The 9,926-nt window shown below is 38.8% G+C and overlaps 1 protein-coding gene across 1 annotated transcript in view; it reads left to right on the plus strand.

The window, feature by feature from the left end:
* BCL11B (B-cell CLL/lymphoma 11B (zinc finger protein)) overlaps positions 1-9,926 on the plus strand; it is a gene marked incomplete at its 5' end in the record, with an annotated part of 77,986 nt that overhangs the window by 65,293 nt on the left and 2,767 nt on the right. The gene's annotated exons all lie outside the window — the stretch shown is intronic.

Below are 9,926 nucleotides of genomic sequence, written 5' to 3' on the forward strand. Positions count from 1 at the left end.
AAAACAGCAGCCAACAAACTGGAGGGAAAACGGGGCTTCATTGAATCAGTCCAAGAAAATTCGCATTCTTACCTAGTTATTCTCCCCAGTCTCCCTCCCCACACTTCCACCCCCACACCGCCTTAAAAAAATTCCAGAAACATCTGACCAGCTTTCATCTAAGGGAGTGAAAATCAGTGGAACTTGTCCTTGAGGATCCATCTCCGGAACCATTAGTTCAAGAGATTTATTATGTATATTCTGTAAAAAGCTGTGGCTTCTCCTGTGCATAAGCCCACAGTCTTAGTCGGTTGTAATGGTTTGATTTTTGTCAACTCTTCGCTCAAATAGGTTGCTGAATACCTTTGAAAAAGTGCTTATAACATGCATAAAAGATAAATATTTCATCTGAAGGAAAATACTTTGATGCTCCATGCAATTCTGTAACATTCATAAGGTCCAGTTTTTACCCTATAATTGCCTATCATTATACACAATTTACATATTCAAACATTCTCTACAAACCTTAGTCTAGCATGTTTTTATTACAAATTCAGATCAAGGGAATAACCTTTAACTTCAGAGACAAATGAGACAAATTTACAAGTGCATGTCTGCTGTTTTCTTGTGTTTTATAAATCCCTGCAGACCCGAACACTTTTGCTATAACGCCACTCAGAACAATATACATATATTACTACTTGTTTGTAGTGCTTCGGTAATGAGTCCCCTTTGTATTAGATAACCTATATAATTCAGCATCTAGGCCCTCCATAACGTCAATTATCTCCTCATAGCTAAATGTACATTCCATTAAAACAAGATTTACAGCCTTTATAATACTTCTTAGGATTGAACATGGAGATTTTGTGGATTTAAAGAAGCAGAGATGGGAGTTAGCATTTGTTAAAGAAGCAATGAATTAAAACAAAAATGCTATTTCATTTACTAACTATGAATAGGCACCTAATACCCTTAAGAAATAGTTGTAGTAAAACAGACTGAGGTACTCCTGGGGAAAAAACCCAGGAAAATTTGTTTTCACCCTTTGGCTTTTTTTATTGTTTCCTAATTTACTCTTTATTTTTCCATTATATGACATGGACAATTTCCTTTATGTATCCTCCTTTTAGTTTCTATTCGGATTACTGAGAATTCTTGACTGCAAGATAAGAAAGTGGCAACTTAGAAAAGTCTGTGGGGAGAAGAAAAAAAATTCCCAGCACTTGCTGGTTTTCAAACAAAACTACTCACAGGAAACTGATTTAAAGGGAAGCTGCTGGCATATTTCGTATGTTGTAGAAAAGACTAACATTATTTCAAATGCATTTGAATACCTTATGCAAAGAAAAGGCCTGAAAGTGTCCTTGAGCAGTACAAGGGTTTTTCATGAATGCTGTAAATGGGATCCTATATATTAAACCACCAGCCATGGGTAGTCCTATGGTCTTTTCATCTCATGAGTGGGTACGTTGCCTCCCCGCCCCGTACTGCATTCCCCATTTTCACTGATAGTTTTCACTATTTTATAGCAGGTTTGTAAAGCTTCTTTTCAGTCTGCAAGCTGATGTCTTAGGTTCAGAGAAACTAGCTAAAAGACACAAAGCTGTTTAGATGCTAAAGGTGGAGTCAGTTGAAACTGTTGTATCACAAAGGGCTAATTTAAAAGTTAACTCATTCCCTATTGATCTTTCAATATTGATTTTCCTGTTTGCTCCCTACTTTTCACACTTCTCCCTTTCTCTGCTTTATAAATTGCCTTTGTATTTTAGAATTTAACACCAATTAGGAGAAGGTGTTCAGAGATGATAAACATGTTTTTTATCTTCCATTTTAATAGTGCTTCTGGGTCAAAATCCCTGTATCATGAGTTCCAACTTCTGCTCTGCATTTTTCTTTCTCTTTCTTTGCTAAGTATTAGAATTTCTTATACTTCCGTAGGCTGAACATTAACTTCCAGTAAGCCACAAGCTCTTTTAAGGAATGAGAAATTGGACATCCAGAAGGAAGTTGCCCAAAATTACTATTGACATTTTATACCTAAAAATATAATATTGCCATTTTATAATGCACTAGAAATTAAACTGAGCTATGCATTTGGCTCATTTGTGTGAATCTAGCAGTACAGATCTGAGGTATGATTAAGTCTCACAGAAAATGAGACTATTGAACACAAGCTGCATCTTCAGCCAAAGGTCGCCTGTGTCCATTAAGAAGCAGGAAGCATCTGTTTGTGTTATGCATGGCTGTAGTCTGCCTGCAGCCTCCTTTTTTTTTGTAAGTGTAAATGCCAGAGAGGACATATAAGATGCTTTTGGGGAAAGTGCAACGAAGAAAAACCCAAAATCATGACTTGGTATATTCATGTGAGTAGTTAAGGTCCTTGTTTGTGACATATCTGGTGTGGTATAGCTTATCTGGGAAATTTGAAGGCTGCATTGGTGATCATCACAGCTACTTTGAATTCAAAGCAGGGTAATTCAAATCAGAGTTTGGCGAGGAGTATCAGGTTGATATCCTTAAGACTTTCAAGGATTCATGCTCTTTGTTCTTGGAATTATGCAAGGATTGGCTACAGACAGACAGCATGACAGTATGACTTCTCAATGATGTGATTGGTAATTAATCTGTTTGGTTTTCTGCTTGTTTGATAAAATATTTCATTTGACAAAATAGATATTTGTCATTATGAGAACGATAAACAGATGATTTGCAGTTCTGCCTAATAGAAAAGGAACACCACTGAAAAGCACAAATGGCTTCAGAAAATAAAAGACTTCCAAAAGTGGGGCAGCACTTAATCCACCAAAACTGGAGTTTGACAGTTGGATTTAGAATAGAAAGAATTACTAGTACATTGCTAATAGTAGTGTAATGTTAATAGATTTTTATATTGGTGTCAACCACTGCTGCTGTAGGTATTTTCCAACAGGTAGAAAATGCTCTGAAGAATATTTGCATCACTAATCAGAATCAGTGCTGGGAATGAGAGGGTCTTGTGGGGTTTGTAGGTTCTCTGGGCATAAAGCTTATCTCATAATCTCTGTAGAGAGCTTGCAGTCTCACTAGTCAAGGTAGAAACAGGAAGGGGAAAGCTGTAAAACATACAGGCAGTGTGTAGGAGAAGAACATTGCATGAAGTCGTGATTTTTCTTCTGTTTGAAGATGGCACTGGAGGAGATAAGCTATCAAGAGGCAAGGTAGGAAAAGAGAACAGAGCCTTGTATTGGAGGAAACAGGATTCTGATACTGAGAAGTAACACCTCAAGGTTACTTCTCTCGTCAGATACCCTCGTTTTTCCATCCACCTCTTAAAAACATTTCATGTTTTGTTCCCTGTCACATTCTTTCCTTGCACTGACCTCATCCTGAGATTCCCCATTTCCAGATGATGACAGGCTCTGCGGCCCCTCATGCTTGGGCTCTTGCACCTAGACCTTCATCTCCTCTTCTTGACCGAGATGCTCTTCAGGTTGGCTGAGCTTTACAAGAGACGATGGTTGTTTAACCGAGTGTAGCATGAGAGGAGCGTAGGTTGTGAGACTGCAGGCGACTTGCTAAGCCATAAAGCACCAACTTTAGCTGCCAGTTGATGCTAACTTTATGAACTGTTGGTGATAGTCCCTGTCACCCTCAGCAGGATGTGCTGCAAGACTCTCTTGAGCTCTTCCTTAAGATGAGGCAGTGTAGGGACGGATACACTGTGTTAGCTCTGGGGATGGATAGAGGAGTCGTTCTTGTTTTACACCTTCAGTTCTTGTTGCCATCAAAACAAAATTGAGATGAAGAGAGGTATAAAGAGATATGGTGCTTTTGTGTTTGGTGTTTAAAATTAGTGACCAGCATTGGACTGACAGTGGTGATACTCAGCCAGACTTGGACACTACTTCACACTTGTGTCTTTCTTATTGAGACTGTCAGTCCCTCTGAAATGGAGGTAGCAGCACTTCCAAACACCCCAGCAAGTGCAGGGAGGGCAAAGCTCTCAATGTAGTGTGTGCTCAGCACGTGTTTATTCAATCATAAATATATGTAAGTAAATGTTATTGCTAACTTGGATAATTTAGAGTGGTAATATGCCTTATAAAACCTCTTCAGAAGAAATACCTGTATTAGAGATATTTTTGCTTACCCAGACAAGCATTGAGTACAAACAAATATAGTTCACATGGCACATCCACATTACAGACACCTGAAAAACATCTGGCCCTTGTCTGTGTGACCCGTCAAATCACGTATAACAATATATTTTCTTCACTGTGCAACACTAAATCTTTCCAGTATTTAATGCCCTTCTCTTTAATGTCAGCTGGTCTTATAAGGAGACTTGTTAAACTCATGTTCTCAATTATGGCATTTTAATTTAATAATAATTCAATTAAAGGTGTGTTTTTAATGGAGCATCCATGCTACCTTTATTGGTATTATTAGAGCAACCATCATAATAACAAGGAGTAATTATTTAAATGTTCATTAAAAATCAAGTGGTGGAGAAGAGAGTAGCACTGGTGGAAAGATTGTAGGAACCTGATACATGTCTGTTCCTGAGTGCCACAATAAAAGGTGTCCTTTCTTTAAAGCTTGCAGGTTTCTACTTTTCCTGGGCTTCTAAACATGTAGTAAAGCAGCATTAAAATTCCTTAACGTTTTTATTGCTGCTGTTGTAACTTTGTAAAATGGAACCAGAAACATTATCTGGAAAGTATTGCTAGAGGTAAAGAATGGCAGTGGTTATATGGACCTGACTGCAGGTTCTCACCGCAGTCCTGGCAGGGGTTATGGGTGGGTGATTAAAAAGAGGGGGAGTTCGTTCTCTGTTACGGCTAATGGAATTATTCAGGCATGCTGAGGGGAGGATTCATAAGGCACTGGATGTCACTGTAGCTCAGCAGAAAATAATGAATTCTCAACAGTTCTTATCTCACACTGATTATTGTTTGATGGTATCCAGAATAACTGAGGATATTTTGAGGGAAATTTTTATCTCCAGGGCAAAGGCGCTTAGCATTCAAGGTATATAGAAAGTCATGTACCAACCAGGCAAGGAAGATCTGCGTATCACTAAATGATACAAGTCAGACTGCAGAGGACAGATAAGTCAGGGATTCAGGCTGCCTGGTGCAGTGGGGTGGATGCCTGCAGACCCAGGCTACCCTTGTTCTGGGCAGGCACACCAACCTGTTTTTTTTTCATTGTCCCCTGTAAGGGCAGAATTTGGGAGGCAGAATCTGAATTTAGCTTTGTTTTGTGCTGTTCATGAAAGAGAAAAAAGCGCATTATTACTTTGACATTTTGAATGGAACATAATCTGTCATACAGTAATGGAGGGAACACATTTTAATATTTCTGGAAAAGACCATCTTTTGTCATAATATGCAGAAAAGGCAAGAGTGCTCAATAAGTTCATAGTTTATAATTACCTGCTTTGGGAGAAGAATCTGGAGAGGGTTTTAATCTCCCAGATAAAAATATAACAAGATCTAATTGTTGGGAGTTGAACTCAGCAATTCATTTTGGAAAGAAGACATGGCTTTTTTAAATACTTAAAATAGTCAACCATGGCCACAGACTAGTTCAATGCAAAGTGAATTCTCTCTCACTTCACATTTCTAAATGAAATTGAGAGAAGGGGATGCTAAAAGACATAAAGTAATTCAACTGCAAATCCCTGGGTTGGATGATATCTGTATGTGAGTTGCAGACTAAATTGTTTCCTATGTTTTTGCATGTACATTTAAGTAGGACAATGTATTATGATCTTAAATGGCAGGAAGAAAGGTTTATATTAGACACTTGGGGTACCTTCATGGTGGTAAAGGAGAGAAGGAATGAGGTAGACTTTGGAAAGATTGTAGACTCTCCATTTGGTGGCATTCAAAGAAGGATGATGGAGCATCTGCCACAGACATGAATAGATGCATAGATAAGTACTTGTACTGACAGTACGAGGGGGAATAGATTCAGACTAAAAAAGAGTAGATTTATATTAGCTATTAGGACAAAATTCTTTGCTAGAGGGTGGTGAGACACTGGAACAGGTTGCCCAGAGAAGCTGTGGATGCTCCATTCCTGGAAATGATCAAGGCCAGGCCAGATAGAGCTCTGAGCAACCTGGAATGTGTCCCTGCCCATGGCAGTAGGGTTGGAACTAGATCTTTAGAGTCTCTCCTAATCCAAACCCTTCTATGATTCTATGGTCCATTGGGTCAGGTATTGGATGGGGGCAAATCTTTATCCCAGTCCTGTCATTCTGTAATTTCACAGTCCTTCCTAGCCTTCAAATCAGTATTTCTGAACCTATACACCTGTGTCTCAGTAGGATTCAGCCCTACAAACCTCTCATGCCAGAACTCCAATGGAAGTATCTATTTGGCTTTTCTGCAACCTTGAAGCTACAATTGATTGCTCAGGACTTGTGACCTGGATGTCTCACGCCTGTACATACACCATATCTACCAACTACAGTAAAGATAAAGAATTTTACTTGAGCCATCAGCCCTGAAATTCATGCCTAGTTACAGACTGTAGGGTTGAAACCATGTGCAATTCATTGAGGAGTATTAATGAAGTCTTGGCTTGTGTTTAACTCTAAGCACATGAATAATTTCATCATTATCCAACAGAGAACTTCAACCTATGCTTAAGTTTCACTGATGTTGATTACTCACATGCTCAAAGTCAAGCACATGCTAAAGTGATAAAGGCTGCATATGGCAAAGACTATATAGCTAGTTGTCATAAAGTGGGTATTTAGACAGACTTCAGTGCAGGTGGCAAGGGATTAAGATAGCCATATATCAAAAGTAGCGTTATAACAAAGAGTTTTATAGTGTAGGTGCACTGCATTATTAAATATAAGGATCATTCTTGAGCAATACATGGCTGTTTCTGGGCATGTTTAAAATATTTAGCAAGTTTTTGAATATAAAAATGTTCGGAGTGGATCTTCAAAGACTTTTTGACATTGTTCTGTTCTTAAAAGTGAGCATCTACACTGCTCAGGGCAACTTTTAGGCAAGATAACCATGAAGTGATAATATGGAAATTAACATTTTATTTTATTTTTTGATTTTTTTTTTTTTAGCAGTGAGTCTGGGGAGAGTCTTTGAGGGTTGTGAAAGTTTTTAAAAAAAAATGAAAAAAAATATATGCAGGCATGCACACACAAACGCTCATGAAGCAGTCAGAGACTGGTAGCCAGGTAGCCTGCAGTCAATTTTGCTGTTGTGTTGGGGTCTCCTGAAGAAGATTGTTAAGGAGCATAAAAGCTAAACAAAACAAAAGGGAAGAGAAGACTTATGACTGCTAGCTTGTAAATCTTAGATCACTAATAGCACTAATTTGCTCTGCTTGAAAGAAAACCAAAAAGGAGGGGATTTACTTTCCTCTCTTGAATTTCACAGAGGTGAAGTTTTGGAGAACAAAATAAACCAAAACATCTTAGTTCCATGTAACATGTAGTAGCAAGCATCCAGCCAGCTGCCATTTTGAGGGTAATTTTTTTAATCAGCCATTTCAGTTTTAGATTGGCCTTGATCCTCAGCCTGCTCAGGAATTTTACTTACGTATATGCCTTTGCTGAAGTAAACGTGTTGCTGTTGTTGTTGTCATCTAATACACAGCTGCTTTCTTCCTCCTGTCAGCTCTTGAGCTAAGCAAAGAGAATGCATGCACACACAGAGACACTCACACACTTTTTTTTTAAAGAAAGAAAAGAAAACACAACAAAAAAGAATGCATGCTGTGACTTTAAAAATGAAAGAATTGAACAGCTGTGGGTAATAAATCGATTAATTAGAGTGGATAAAGTGAAGGTGAAGGGTGCAGAGCAGTCTTTAATTTGAAGATATATGTGACCTTGTAAGATGCTGCACTTCATTTGCTATTAGATCACACTTCAGAAGGGGCTTTATTAAAATCTATTCTAGGGTGAGCTGAGGTAAAACATATTGTTAAAAAAAGCTTTTGACAGAGTATGTTATATACTTTAGTCTGCATCAGTGATTTCTGTCACTTTTTATACTACACATGTTGCTGTGCAAGAAAAGTTAAAGGTCTAGACATTTTCATCATATTTCTGTAAGAAAGAGAAATTTAAATATTTGAAGTAATAATGGGAGCATTTACTGTTGCTTTGGCTGCAGAGCTGACATAAAACTCCCTAACTGCCTCAGTGCTGAGTAGATTTTTAAGGGATAATGTATCAGTTCCTTTCCATGTTTGTATGCAGCTTTCATTAATGTCAATAGCAGTTATGGGCACTTTTTCCAAGCCGAGTGCAGTTCCCAAACTTGTGCTTTTTCCAATAGCAATTGTTAGACATTAATCAAAGCAACTGCATTTGTCCCATACAGATGCAGCATGCAGGGCTGGGGCACAGAGGCCATGCCAGCCAGGCAGAAATGCTTGTTGTATACACTTTTTTTCGTGGCTGTGGAGAGACAGTTTCTCTGAAATCTGGGGCCAAAGCTGCTAACCAAAGCAATAGCCCTACTAAATCAATGGGAGTGTGAGGAGCTGCACCACATTTATCATCTACCTTTGTAAATAAGTCTCCATCTGATATATGCATTTTCCTTTATGCTGTTACAGATGTATATTGCGTGATAAGACTAGATAGACTGACATGCCGATAGGTAGGCAGATAATCTTCTAGCCTCCTTGTCTAAGGTTTTGTAGGTTTTGTTAGCAGCAGCCATTCCTGTCACAGCCAGAAGAGGGGAATTCAGTCAGCAGCAATTCTACTTCTCCTGATGTGCCTGAGTCTAATTTTTTTTGTCTGCTATGAGTCATTCCTTTTACAAGGTAGTTTCGATAATACGGTTCTCTTCACCTTATAAATGCTTTCATTTTCAAGCTCATGCAACAGGCTTTTGTGAATGGCAGCCCCCCTATCTAGAAAGGGGCTGTGTAGTTCAGCTTTGCATCTGAGCTTCTGCAGAGGGGCTGAGTCAGGTGTTGCTCAGGTCCTTGTGCCAGCTTGGGTCCTTGGATCAAGCAGGAAGTTTGGTTCAGGTCTTGAACTTTCAGGATGTTTAGTGCCTTTAGGTGCAGTGGGGCCATTGCTAGCCAAAATATGTGCTTTTGTAAGCAAACAATCAAGCAGGAAATTAATTTTAGATTTTCAAAAATGGGCAGATTTTTTTTTCAGGAAACCTCCCCCTCGTTTAAAAACAAACAACAAAGCAAATCCTGCATCATGATTTTCTAGTTGACACATATTTATGAATTTATCAGAGTCTTGCAGTGCCATCGAAAAAAATGAGAGGGGGAAGTGCTTTTTGAAGATAGAACATAGTTTATATTGTGCCCAGGACTGGAATTTTCTAGCTAGCAAAATTATGACTGTGGTGCAGACTTGTCCACACCTGTCCTTTATGTAAAGCTGAATCAAGGTTAAAGGAATGCTTTCCACTTTTATGCAGTCGTTCAAAGAGGCTAGAAAGGCAAACAGAACAATGTTTTTGGCTCTGGTAAACGTTTCTGCATTGGAGGGCGGGCTCAGGCTCAGAAATTCTTGGGACCCAGTTCAAGCACGGCCCGACATTTGTTACTGTTAATTGCAACTGTGCTGTCGGCTTTGATTACCGGATGTTTCATTTGAGTGGCTTCTTGGTGTTTTGGCAAAAAGAATGTCAAAGTGGTTTATGCAAGAGTATGTTTTCCAAGCTCCTGTTGACTTGAATAGGACTTGTGTGGCTAAATACCTACATCGTATTTTAAAAATGGAAGTGCTGGCATGACTGAAGCATGTATAAATTAAATTCAGCAAGATCTCAGGGGACTGCTGCATGAAGTATATAAAATGAAAGAGTGAAAATGACACTGAAGCTCCTTGCAGGTGCCTTGTAAAACCTACCACACTGAGTTTTCCTTGGGTTTTGTCCGTAGTCATAAATCCCTTGAAACAAATTCCTTTTCGTGGAATAAACACGTGAAAGGATTTA

Source organism: Acanthisitta chloris, unplaced genomic scaffold, assembly GCF_000695815.1.
Source record: "Acanthisitta chloris isolate BGI_N310 unplaced genomic scaffold, ASM69581v1 scaffold11279, whole genome shotgun sequence".
NCBI lineage: Eukaryota > Metazoa > Chordata > Aves > Passeriformes > Acanthisittidae > Acanthisitta > Acanthisitta chloris.